This window comes from Nicotiana attenuata, unplaced genomic scaffold (assembly GCF_001879085.1).
Source record: "Nicotiana attenuata strain UT unplaced genomic scaffold, NIATTr2, whole genome shotgun sequence".
Lineage (NCBI taxonomy): Eukaryota > Viridiplantae > Streptophyta > Magnoliopsida > Solanales > Solanaceae > Nicotiana > Nicotiana attenuata.
This window is the reverse complement of record NW_017670893.1, coordinates 148,609-161,343: the sequence shown is the minus strand read 5'-3', so window position 1 is coordinate 161,343 and position 12,735 is coordinate 148,609.

The following is a 12,735-nucleotide window of genomic DNA, read 5'->3' as shown; positions in this document are numbered from 1 at the left end:
TCAAGCATTAATTTTTACCATATGGTAATTATTATTATTACTCACAATAATTACGAAAGGGAATTACTTGCATTCAATGTGTATATCAATAAATGAATGGAAAACATATTTTTTTATATATACACATTGTATTAATTAGTTTGTAACTAATAATTTTAGATTGGTTTTTTTTGTTTGTACACTGGGTAATTTTTTTTTTCAATGATCACGCCATACTTAATCCGAAATTTTTGAAAAAGAAAAGATTTTTGAAGGTCAAGCTCAAGTTTTGATTAGGATGATTTTTCATATAAATGTTCATTTGGAAAATAAATATCCGGTTTGTAAAAATACTATCGCTATCTTTTATTTTTAAAAACTAAAGAAATTTACATCAAATAATAAATTGATCCAGTTGTTTTAATTTGACTCTATAATAAAAATAATAATAAATATCAATAGATGATATCTATTGTATTCAATATGGATATATTTGATAAATAAATCGAATTCATATCTAAATACATTCAATATTTAACAACTTTAAAGAATATTTAAGATATAATCGGATTCATATTTGACCGGAAAAAAATAGGATTCATATCTAATGCATTCAATATTTAACTACTTTAACAGTTGTCATAGTTATCCACGAACTGATTAGAGTTGAGATTCGAGCTAAGCAAGATATATACTTATACTAATTAAGATTAGTGGATTGTATTTGTTAAGTATGGTGTTTATCAAATAGTAGAAATAGAAAAATATAAATAAAAAAATTATCTGAGAAAAATGAAAGTGCAAAGCATAAAACTTAAGTCTCAAAATTAATTTTGATTGAACATATCATAAAGACAAATTGAAGTACTCTCTTTATTAAATGGACCATAGTGCAGAAATATACAGCTCATGCAACACCAACACAAACAAATTTCAGCCAATTGACAAAAGACGTGTTATTTAGGTGCCAACTACACAAATATTTTTTGGTTAAAAACTACACTTAATTGAGATAAGCACCAAACATTTGCTTAAATAATCAAATTAGGTGCTGAAGTCTTACAAAAATATGTCGTATCTGTAGTAGTGACAAAGGAAGATTAAATTGAATTTTGGTGGAATAAAAATGGATTGAACAAACTAAAAATTAATATGTACGTTACTTTTTATATTTTATTGGATAAAAATTACAAGATTTTAAGAGCGTAGTAACTTAATTTTTAATGATGAAATTGAAGGGAAAAAAATAAATCTTTACCAATGTTTTTCAGGAAAAATACGTATCCCTAATATACTTTTCTTTTATGTTATGTCATATATTTATTGTTTGTGAGTTGATTTTATTAATTAAGTAGGCGTTTGGACATAAAAAAATATTATTTTTAAAAAAATAGTATTTGGAGTTAAGCTGAAAAATCTATTAGGAATTTGAAATTATGTTTGGACATGCATTTCACTTGAAAAATATTGTAGTTTTTTGAGTGAGAAAAAAAAAATTCTGAAAAATTTGAAAAAGTGGTCAAAGTCACTTTTTCGTTTTTGAAAAACTCATTTTCGAAATTCTTCAAAAAAGTAAAAAATTTCATGGACAAATATATTTTTAAAAAAAAATTTAAAAAAAATTATGACAAACGGGGCCTAAGAAAGTTAGATTGAAATGTAATATAAGTATTCTTAATTAAAATGGCAACAAGATGTGTTTCTTTTTTCTTTTTTTTTAATGGGTAAATGAAAATGCAAGTGACGGTGGGGGGTTGTTCAGCTAAATCATTGTCGTATCGGTTCACGGACAGCCTGTCCTCGGACTAGCCGTAAAGCGACTCAAGTTCCAAGTTATTTCACCCTTTATTTTTATTTACCTTTTATTTTAAGTTAATAATTATGTTGTTCCAGTTAATTTTTCGCATACAATAATTTTATCTAGGGGTATCAATGATTCGGTTCGGACGGTTATCTTATAAAATTTATACCATACCAATTTTTCGGTTATTCTATTTATGTATAACCAAAATTAGACCTTTCGAAACCGTCCGAATCATGTCGGTTTCACTTTGGTATCGGTACGGTTCGGTTAATTTTCGGTATTTTTTTTAAATATCATGTAAAATTCACCAGTAGAGGTAAAATGCAATAACATATGTTCTAAACTTAGCAAAACTTTCTAGACGTTTTTACTGTTTAATGGGTGATGAATTAAAAAAACATGAAAGATGGCTAGAGTATAGATCCATCAACTATTCGCCAGCAACGTGAAAGAAACCAACTATTCGACACGAGTGGAAAGATATTAACCAAGTCGGAACTCAAGAATAAAGTTTATATTTTATATTCAAATAGATAAATCTAAATTGTATGAAAGGAAACATATTCAATACATTGTAGTTTGCTACTCATAATCGCTAGAACACTTTGTGTCTTGCTAATAAAGATACTTGAAATAACTTAGTTTAAGAATAAGTAGCATAATAGATTTTAGGAATTAGTATTTGAGTTTAATTACTTGTTGGCTTGTAACAGTTTTCATAATTCCAAGACCCAATGAAAAATTTAATGTTTTATAAGTTTTAAACTTACTATATAAATATATTTTCCAAATATAAAATTTATTCGGTACGCTTCGGTATTTTTTCGGTTTATTTTTATAAACTAAAAAACCTACCCTAGTTATTGGTACGGTTATAGATTTATATAAAAACCTACGGTTTCTTTAAAAGAAACCTAAAAATCGGTTCGGTGCGATACAGTTCGGTCGGTTTAGTCGGTTTTCAAATATCCATTGACACCCCTAATTTTATCCATCACTTGATATCTTAACATTCACTAAAATTTAAACTTAAGATCTCATAATTTTTAACATATTCCATTGATCGCTAAACACCTAATTAATCTTTGTCCTTTACTTTATCCACAACTTAATTTCAACTATAGTTGTCTATTTGGTTAATAAAAAGGAAGTACTTGTTGAACCATCACAGTATCTCATGAAACTTCAGAAACAAATAAACTTTTAAGTCTATTCTTTTTATAAATAAAAAAAAAAAAAAGGAGAAACACACACACACTTACGGCAAAGGGGAGGGACGAAAAGGGGTATTTTCGAAATTTCAGGTTAATTGTGCCCCTTACGTGGTCCTTCCTTAAGACCCCACGTGTCATCATTGAAATTTGAGTGATCGCTTTCATTTGAGAAATTTTATTCTCTGTGAGTAGAATGACAAAATGGTTAAAGAAAACAGTTAACCACCCATATTATCCATTTAAAAATTGGTTGGATAATGAATTTTTTAAAAACGGGTAAAATATGGATAAGAAACATATTATTCATTTAGAAAATGGATAACCAATGGATAACTAATGAGTTTAACTTTTATATTTGTAAAACCTCAAATTGGGGTTCCTCAAGTTTGGGAGACTGGAATTCTCCCAAAAGTGATTATATTCATGAAGCCATGGATAATATGGTTACCCATATTATCCCTCGGTTAACCCGTTTTTTATCTGTATTAAATATAGATCGGGTCGGATATTTTATCCATTTTTTTCATTACCCGTTTTCGACCGGTCCCATATCCGACCCGACCACATAGACTATGAGACACAACTACAAATTTGAAATTTCTATATACCACTAGTCTCTTCTTTTGATTTCTGTTTACCCGTAAAACAGGGTACAGTTGAATTTATACGCGGTTTATAGACAAGTGAATCGATTTGATCCTAGAATGATAAGTAAATCAGACAAAAAATGTAAGACTTAGTGTTGAAATCGAGGTAAGTCAGTAGAAATCTTGATTCCGGGAGCAGAGCTTCCGGAGGCAGTAGTAATAATATCAATAAGCAAGAAGGTAAAATATTATTAAGCTTTGAACGGAGTATATCATATGCTTAGTCAGAAAATTTCTCTCCTTATAATGGTTCTAGAGCTCACTATTTATAGCTGCACCTAGGGAATACGATCCTAGGATCAAGGTCCTCTTTAATGACAATTATGAGGGCCATTGAAAGATTCATAACGGTAGGCAATGAATGCCATACTCGTTGTAACAGACCATATACTTAATGCTATAAAATATTCTTCATTAAATGCTACCTGATGGCAGGCATTTACTTTGCCTTAATGAATACCATTTTCTTCGGCAACAAACAAGATCGTTGTCTTCAGACCTGATTGCCTTCTGTCTTTGGCTCCACATGTCGCTTTATCATGCAAGCATTTAATATGAATATATTTTACCCTATATAGATAGTCCCCCTGCTTTCCGGTGACATAACTTTGTGTCACCGGGAAGTTGGTAAAGATACATTTCTTGACCGAAACTTCTCTGTCCCCCATTGGAAAGTTTCTGACGGTTGATTAGATGCACATCTCTCCGCATTTAATGCCCCGAACACGCGTCATCCCACGATTCAACAATACTTTTGTCGGTTATCGAGGTAATTATGGCCACGATTTTAGCCGTCTATTCCTTTACTTATACTCAACTACCTTCTCCTTTTACACTTCATAACTTTCCAAACTCTCTCAAATTCTTTTTACTCAACTTATACTTGTTTTTCACTTCCTCTAATCTTCTTCTTCAGAGAAAAAACCTTATCCTCTTCTGAAAACAATGGCCTTTTCTTCTAAAAATCCAATGCTATGAAAAATAAATAAAGTGTTGATGATGCTGCCCCACGGTGAGCACCATCATTTCAAGAAAGCTTATTATAACTAAGGACTTCGAAGAGAAGTTCTCATTTGCTAACTCCCGCACTTGGGCTGTTGGCGTATATCCTTTTTCCATCACCCTTCTAGCATTTCTGTTGTGAAGGAAGACTGTGGTTTTGAGGATTTGAACATCATTGCTCCTGACCTAGCGGAGCGGGTAACCTTCTCCAATAAGGGTTTTCATACGTTTACACGTACCCCTTCACTTTGGGCCCGTATTCGTCGAGCGGGGGGCTTGACTCTGTTATGTTGGAGTTTTTCTTCCGCTATCAAGTCTGTTTGGCACAGGTGAGCCCTTCTGTGTGGCAGACAGTAGCATGTCTTCGGCGGCTATGCCAGGAGACGGGGGAAGAGCTTTCCCTGGCTCGCCTGATGAACCTTTATTCCCCCAAGATTTTTTGTGGGGGAATGATAAACTTCAGCAAATGTGGTCACCATGCTTTGCTCACCAGAATGGTTGATGACAACTACCGTGGGCGGATGGAGTGATTTGTTATAGTCGCCACGAGGGACATCATCCCGGCCATGTCTCCGTCCTTTCTTGAATCTTGGAATCGTACACGTAAGTTCGATATCTACCATTTTCTATAATTAAGAATTGTTCACGTCGTTTCTAACTCTTCTTTTTTGTTATCTCAGCAACTCGGTGGACACCTCCAAGGGTCGAGGGCTTGGACTAGTAGGTCTGGAAGATTCTGTATATTACCACGTCCAGAATCCGCCGATGGAAAGAACTGGCCCTCAAATACGGGTGGAAGGCCCAAAATCATGGTAAGTTGATTTCCAAACTAACCTTATTTTTATCTTTCGTGAAAAGATTTTTGGCTAACTTCTTTTTCTGTTCAACTTAGGTCTATCACAGGGCTCTGTTTCGTCCCCGGGGAGGATATTTTGGCCGATCCGTCAGGAGCTGTGAGGTTATTGCAGGAGGCCTTTGCTCGAACGGGTGTCGTCGGACTAAGTCCAGTACAAGTGCTTCCTCTCGTAGTCCCCGACCATAGAACAGGCAACCCAAAAGGCGACGCTCCTCTTCGGCTGGGGGCAAAAATAAGAAGGCGAAGAGTGCCTCGACCGAGCCAACTGCATATACTGTGGTGCTGGATGATGACGGAGAAGCTAGTGATGATGGGGCTTCTCTACGTAGAAGACGACGACCTTCATCAGCTCAATAGGAGGATAAACCTATCAAGTTAGTTACACCAACCGAGGACGACGTCCAAGCGTTCTAGGAGGAATGTGATATAGTGGAAGATGCCAGCTCTTGTTTTCGAGTCCTAGTCGCTGTTTCTGGTACCATAAGGCTGGGTACTGGGTCTCTCCCGTCTTTGGTTGATGAGCAACCAATAATTAGCACTGTTTTTGCCGCAGTTGCTTCTCAACCTACAACGCCATCCGCTTTATCTCCTTCTTCGCCAACCTTGCCTTCGACACCAGCAACTGCTACATCATGTCCACCGGCCATAGTCACCCGAGAGGAGGATGTTCCTCTTCCCTAGTCCCTAGTTCATGGGAATTTGGGGAACAATTATTCTACCCCCCTCCGAAGATCCTCAGAGGAGGACGAGGAGTGTCTTCCTTTCGATTTCTACCGGATGCCATCTGTTGTCCCGAATGGTGGAACTTGCTAATTATCTGAAGCCTCTGGCTTCAGAAAAAGATAGGAATAAAATACAATCTCTCTCGGGAGAGTGTTTGTTGAACATGCATTGCACAATGCATCGGCGGTATAACCTTTGTTTCCTAGATTATTTCTTCTATCTTTATTACGGCATGGTTTTGAGTTTATATTTCCACTTTGCAAGCTAACTTCCTTGGTTACGAGAGCCTTCGAAGGTTGATTCTTGATAAGGAGGAACTCACCTCCGAGCGGGATTAACTATTGGCCGAGCGAGACCAAATTACTGCTCGTCTCTCGAAATTGGAAGCACAAGCTGCTGAGGCCGTTGAGTTGGAGGCTCGGTTGCACCAAAGCGAGCAAGAGGTAGAGAACCTTGTCTAAGAATCTTCCCTGTTAAGGATTCAATTCGAAAAGGCTAGGCCAAATGGGTTGAAGTCCATAATGTCCTTATTGCTGCATCCGATCGTGAGGCTGCCTCTACTGAAAGATTGAATAATTTGGAGGCAGCCTTAAACTCCAAAGCTGAAGAAGTTACTGTTGTTGAGGAGAAGTATGCCCGGTTGGAAGAGAGGTATAAGAGGGTCGTAAAGCACAATAAAGTTTTCACCTCCACTGTATATGATCTTGATGTCAGCCTCCGGGCCATTGGATCCGAGCATGATACCCTTTCATCTGAGGTTGATCATCTTAAAGAAGAACTTCAACGTCGAGAGGCTTCCCTCATTGTTGAAAAAACATATTCTATGTATAGCATGAGGAGAAAAACCTTAGAAGAGGCCAAAATGGGCGTCATTGACTTTGATGCCGGAATCGCTAAGGCTCGTGAGCTGAAGTCAACTACTCGAAGGGGTCTTCTAGTCCGGCCTGATGCTATCAACTCTTTTGATTCTGGTTCCGAGTTCTCAGGAAGAAGAACCGGAAGGTGGGGATGCTAAAGGCCAAGATGGTGAAGGCCAAGATATTGAGCCGGCAGTAGATCTGCCTACTTCTCCTGGGGGCGTAGATGCTTCTCTTCCTCCGGGTTCTGGAGATGCAATAGCTTAGATTTTTGCTTTCATTTCTATACTTTTGTACTCGTGCTTCTTGGCACGTTTGCTATAAATAGAAATACTTTTTTGTTCAAGTATTGTGCAAGTTTTTCTCTTTGCGTTCTTTATAAGTATTCTTGCAAGATTTCCGCACCAGGATATGCGAGGCTTCGAGTGTATTTTTCCCCGATAGTATTTGGATTTCGGGCATAAATTCTTTCGAAATCAACCCTTTAACATGAGAGTTTCATAAGAGATGGACCTCTTATGTTTACGGTGCTCTTGAAAAGGACGTCTCCTGTTCATTATGGCACTAGCCTTTGAAGTACTTGTTTAACTTTCAAATGATAAAATTAATTCATCGATAGGACAAGAAACAAGGTAAAAATAAAAGGACTTTACTTTATTCCTTCCATTTTCAAATGTACATAAGAATTCGTTGTGCTAAAAAGAAATTTCCATTACTTGTGGCTAACTTGTACAACTTGTTTCTACGGGGCTGATCCCAGTCCCCGGTCTCGAAGATATAACTTTGTATTCGGGTTTCGTGTTCCGGTCGATATGGCAGTCATGTTGCCGTATACTTATATCATTTCCCCCTAGTGTTCGAATGCGAAATATGCAAATTGGAACACTGGAAGTTTTCTCCTTTTGAAGGTTCCGCTATTGAATGGTTAGATAATCTTTAGTTCGATGGCAAGCTTCACTTCCCCTTAGGAACTTTTGCTATCGAGCCAAAGATTATCTAACAATCCCTCAGTGGCTTGCCCTTGTGAACGGTCGGGTAATCTTTTCCCAACAGCAAACTTTATTTCCGAATAGGAACTTTGCTACCGAGCAAAAGATTATCTAACCGCTCCGTAGTGGCTTGTTGCTTGCATGTCTTGTCATTTCAATGTCTTATCTCTACTGACGAAATATCCTTTGTAGTATGTTTTCCGTTGCTGCCTTATTAAAAACCTTGCTCGAAAAACCCAATTGGGACGAAAATTGGACGTAGAGAAAAAGAGCGCAACACATACTTTCTGTATAGGCGAGGTTCATCAGCAATAGTATCTTTTGAGGTGTGCCACATTCAGTTGCTCGGCAACTTTACTCTGTCTTGATTTTCCAATTCATATGACCCTTTTCCGGTGATAGTTGAAACCCGGAAGGGGCCTTCCCATGTTAGACCTAGCTTTCCTGCGTTGAGCTTCGAGTGTTCTGAGTTACTTTCCTTAAAACCAAGTCTCCTACTTTGAAATAATGGAGGTTGGCTCCTCGATTGTAATATCTTTCCATTCTCTACTTTTGGGCTGCCATCCTTATATGCGCCAAGTCCCTGCGTTCGTCGAGCAACTCCAATTTGACCAACATTGCTTCATTGTTTGATTCTTCGTTCGCCCGAAAATACCTCAGGGTAGGTTCTCCTACTTCTACCGGGATCAAGGCTTCTACTCCATACACAAGAGAGAAATGAGTCTCCCCGTGCTTGATTTCGTCGTTGTTCGATACGCCCATAGTATTCCTGGTAGCTCTTCGGGCCATTTGCCTTTGGCCGCTTCCAATCTCTTTTTGAGATTTTGTATAACCACCTTGTTTGTTGATTCTGCTTGAGCGTTTGCGCTCGGTTGATAGGGTGACAATGTGATCCTTTTGATTTCTAAGTCTTCAAGGAATTTGGTGACCTTTGCGCCTATAAATTATTGTCCGTTGTCGCATGCTATCTATTTTGGTATCCCGAATCCTCAAATTATATTCTCCCACAAGAAATCTACCATTTTGTGTTTGCCGATCTTCTGAAATGGACATGCTTCAACCCACTTAGAAAAATAGTCTGTTAAAATTAAAAGAAATCTTACCTTACCGGGGCCGGGGATAATGGACTGACTATGTCCATCCCCCACTCTATGAACATCTATGGCGACAAAACTGAGTGTAGTGGCTCTGCCGGTTGATGTACCAACGGTGCATAGCGTTGACTTTTATAACATTTTTAAACATAAGCCTTGGCGTTTTGTTCCATCCGAGGCCAATAGTATCCTACCCTGATTAATTTTAACACTAAGGAATCTGTGCTTGAGTGATTCCCGCAGATCCCTTCGTGGACTTCTCGCATAACATAGTTAGCTTCAGAAGCTCCCAAACACTAGGCCAACGGGCCTTGGAAAGATCTTATATACAATTGTCCTCCCTTGAAGCTTTATCGAGATGCTTTAGTGCGCAACGCCCGAGATGCCTTGGGATCTTCAGGCAATTTTTCGTGATCGAGATAGTCTATGATCTCATTTCTCCAGTCCTAACCAAATTGGTCGTGTTTACCTCGTAATATCTATCCGTGTCCAATACCGAATGCATAAGTTGTACGACCGTACCGGGGTCCTATCCCTTCATTTTCGTGGACAATCCAAGATTGGCTAGTGCGTCAGCTTCCGTATTCTCTTCCCTTGGGATGTGCGTAATTGACCACTCCCTAAATCGAGCGAGCAAAGCCTGGACTTTCACTACATATTATTGCATGTGTTCCTCTTTGGCTTCGTAGATTCCGTAGACCTGATTTACTACCAACTGGGAGTCGCATTTGATTTCTATGACCTTAGAGTCTAGTCCCCGGGACAGCTCGAGTCCTGCAATCAAAGCTTCATACTCTACTTCATTGTTAGTCAGAGGAACAGTTCTTATTGTCTGCCTTAGGGTTTCTCCCATGGGCATGGTTAGCACTATGCCGAGCCCGGACCCCTTCACATTGGAAGATCCGTCCATGAACAAGGTCCAAACTCCTGATGTCGATTCTGTGACCGTCACTTCTTCTTTGGTAGCCAAGGTAATAGTCCCGGGCTGAAATCGTCCACAAAGTCGACCAAAACTTGTGACTTAATCGCAATCCTAGGTTTATATTCTATGTCGAATTCACTCATTTCGACTGCTCACTTGGCCGTCCTACCCGATAGTTCAGGTTTATAAAGGATATTCCACAAGGGAAAGGTGGTCACCACTACTATCAGATGACATTGAAAATAAGGCATAGTTTTTGAGCGGCGACTACGAGGGCGACGGCCAATTTTTCCAGATGTGGGTGATCGAGTCCAACCCTACACCACTACAAAGTGGCAAGAGCGGTCGATGAGCTTTTACCCGAGAAGGTCGGGATCCAATCCACAGGGAGCTAGATTGTTTGGAAATTGAGTTCCTATCTATACTAGTAACGTGCATAGTAATTGTTTACACTTCTAAACATGCGTTGATGGTTCACTAATCTAGATTATCACTAATGATGCTGAAATTAAGCTAAGTATGATATCTTTTTGTGTGGTTTTCTTAATTTATGGAAAGGCACTAGGGAAGTGACTTTGCCCTAGGTGAATACTTGACAGGTTCTAAAGTCTAAGGCAAAGTTGTTATGTTTGGTATTGCGATATAGCCAGTGCACGAAACTACTCACTCTATACCTCTCGGTAGCTTGAGTGACTTTGCCCTAATTGGCTTTCTCAAGGCCAATTGGGTGTCAAAATTGTGCAAGCAATATAGGCTCAAGTCGGGTATTACTATCTTTAGGTTTAGCCCTTTAATTGGGGCTATCAATCTCTTGAATACGCCCCAATTCTTTGTTGGCCTGATTTTCCTAGACTCAAGCTCTCTTTCTCAAGAAGAGCCCAAGTCAAAAAGGCACAAATTAGTGTTTGCAACCACTAATTCAACATGGAAAACACAAATCAGGCCAAATATCAATCACCCATAAACATCTAAGCCGTAAAACAAGATACCCATCAAATACCCACACTAGGGTTTAGCCACAACCCTAGCTAATGGGTCTAGCTGCTCATAATAATGGAAGAAATCAGATATTGAGTTGAATAATAACCCATAAAATATAATTACAAGCTAAGATTCGAAGATTCAATGTTAAGCTAGCTACAAAATTACACAAAATAGCTAAAAAACGGCGTTCACGTGCTCAGCTACAGATAAGATACCCTAAAAATCTGAAAAAGAAGTATTTATACAATGCCGAATTTTCTAGATAAAAATACCCCTGACGGAGGTACCGCGGACCGCGGAAAATGGATTGCGGCCGCGATCAGGCTTTTTGGCTTCAAGTCTTTGTTCTCTGAATCTAGCCACCGCGGACCGCAATAAATGGACCACGGTCGCGATGGCTTTACCACTACCGCACAAAATGCACCGCGGTCAGCGGTGTCTTGAAACTTCCAAAATCCTAGCTCTCTGAATCCCTTCTCCGCGGACCGCAACAAATGGACTGCGGCAGCGATGAGGCTACCGCGGCCGCGAAGAATCTACTGCGGGCCGCATTGCTTGAAACTCCAGGATTGCATCTTCTCTGATCTTTTCCACCGCGGACCGCACTAAATGGACCGCGGCCGTGGTGGGTCTATTGCAGCCGCAGTGGATTTACTGCTGCAGCGGTGCTTTGACTTGTTCTTGACACTTGTGTAGGTTTCACTCCTTTTTGAGCTGGTTTTGACTTCTTTGTCACTTTTTGACCAAACCCTGCAAACCAGCACAAAATGTAAGCTTTCGGGATTACTTGTATACGCTTTTAATCCAAAACTCAAGCAAAAAGGAGTATAAAATAGACTAGAATCCCTAGTTATCAACTCCTCCAAACTTAAGCTTTTGCTTGTCCTCAAGCAAACAAAGTAAGTCCCACCTCTTTAAGAATAAAACCAAGAAAATTCAGCTGACCTAAAGTGACCTCATCTAGCATCAATTGGGACTAACAATTGCCCTCAATTCAAATGAATCATTAACAACATTCAACCTTTTTAAGCGCCATGGTTTTAGTGCGACACGAAAGCATAAAGAGTTGACTCAACTCATCAAGGAAGCTCTTTCTACTGCTTTGGTCATTGTGGAACCCAAACTCATACTCCTCACTCTTCCTTAAGCAAAACCTCACTTTCAGATTGTAGCACTCAGAACGAGGATTGTGGAAAACACACTCATCTCTCTTAAAGAAAGGTCACAAGTCCGACTCTTAGTACCATAAGCTTGCCCCTTATGTCAGTCACCACTAATGTAAGCTTCACTCAGCTCAAGATCATATAGGGCTTTTGTGGGGATACAATGAAGGCTTTTGGTTCAGGGTAGGATATATTTGGTCTAAGAAGGTTTCATCTTCCCTTAAGCACTTCATTTGCTTCATTTTGGCACACATTCTCTTGACTCTTTGAGTCATTTACTTCTTTCTTAGGGGTTAGAGAGACACACCGTCACTCTTTCTTGTTCATTTCAAACCTTTTTCTCCTTTCTAATATTTCCACGCCTTTCATCTTTTTACTTTTATGAATCCCTTCATTTCTTCAACATTTGTTCATTCTTTTTGACTTTTTCATTTTCTTTCCTTTTCTTTTTGCCTTTCCTTTTCTTCATTTTGTACTTTTTACCACTTTTTGCATTCCTCT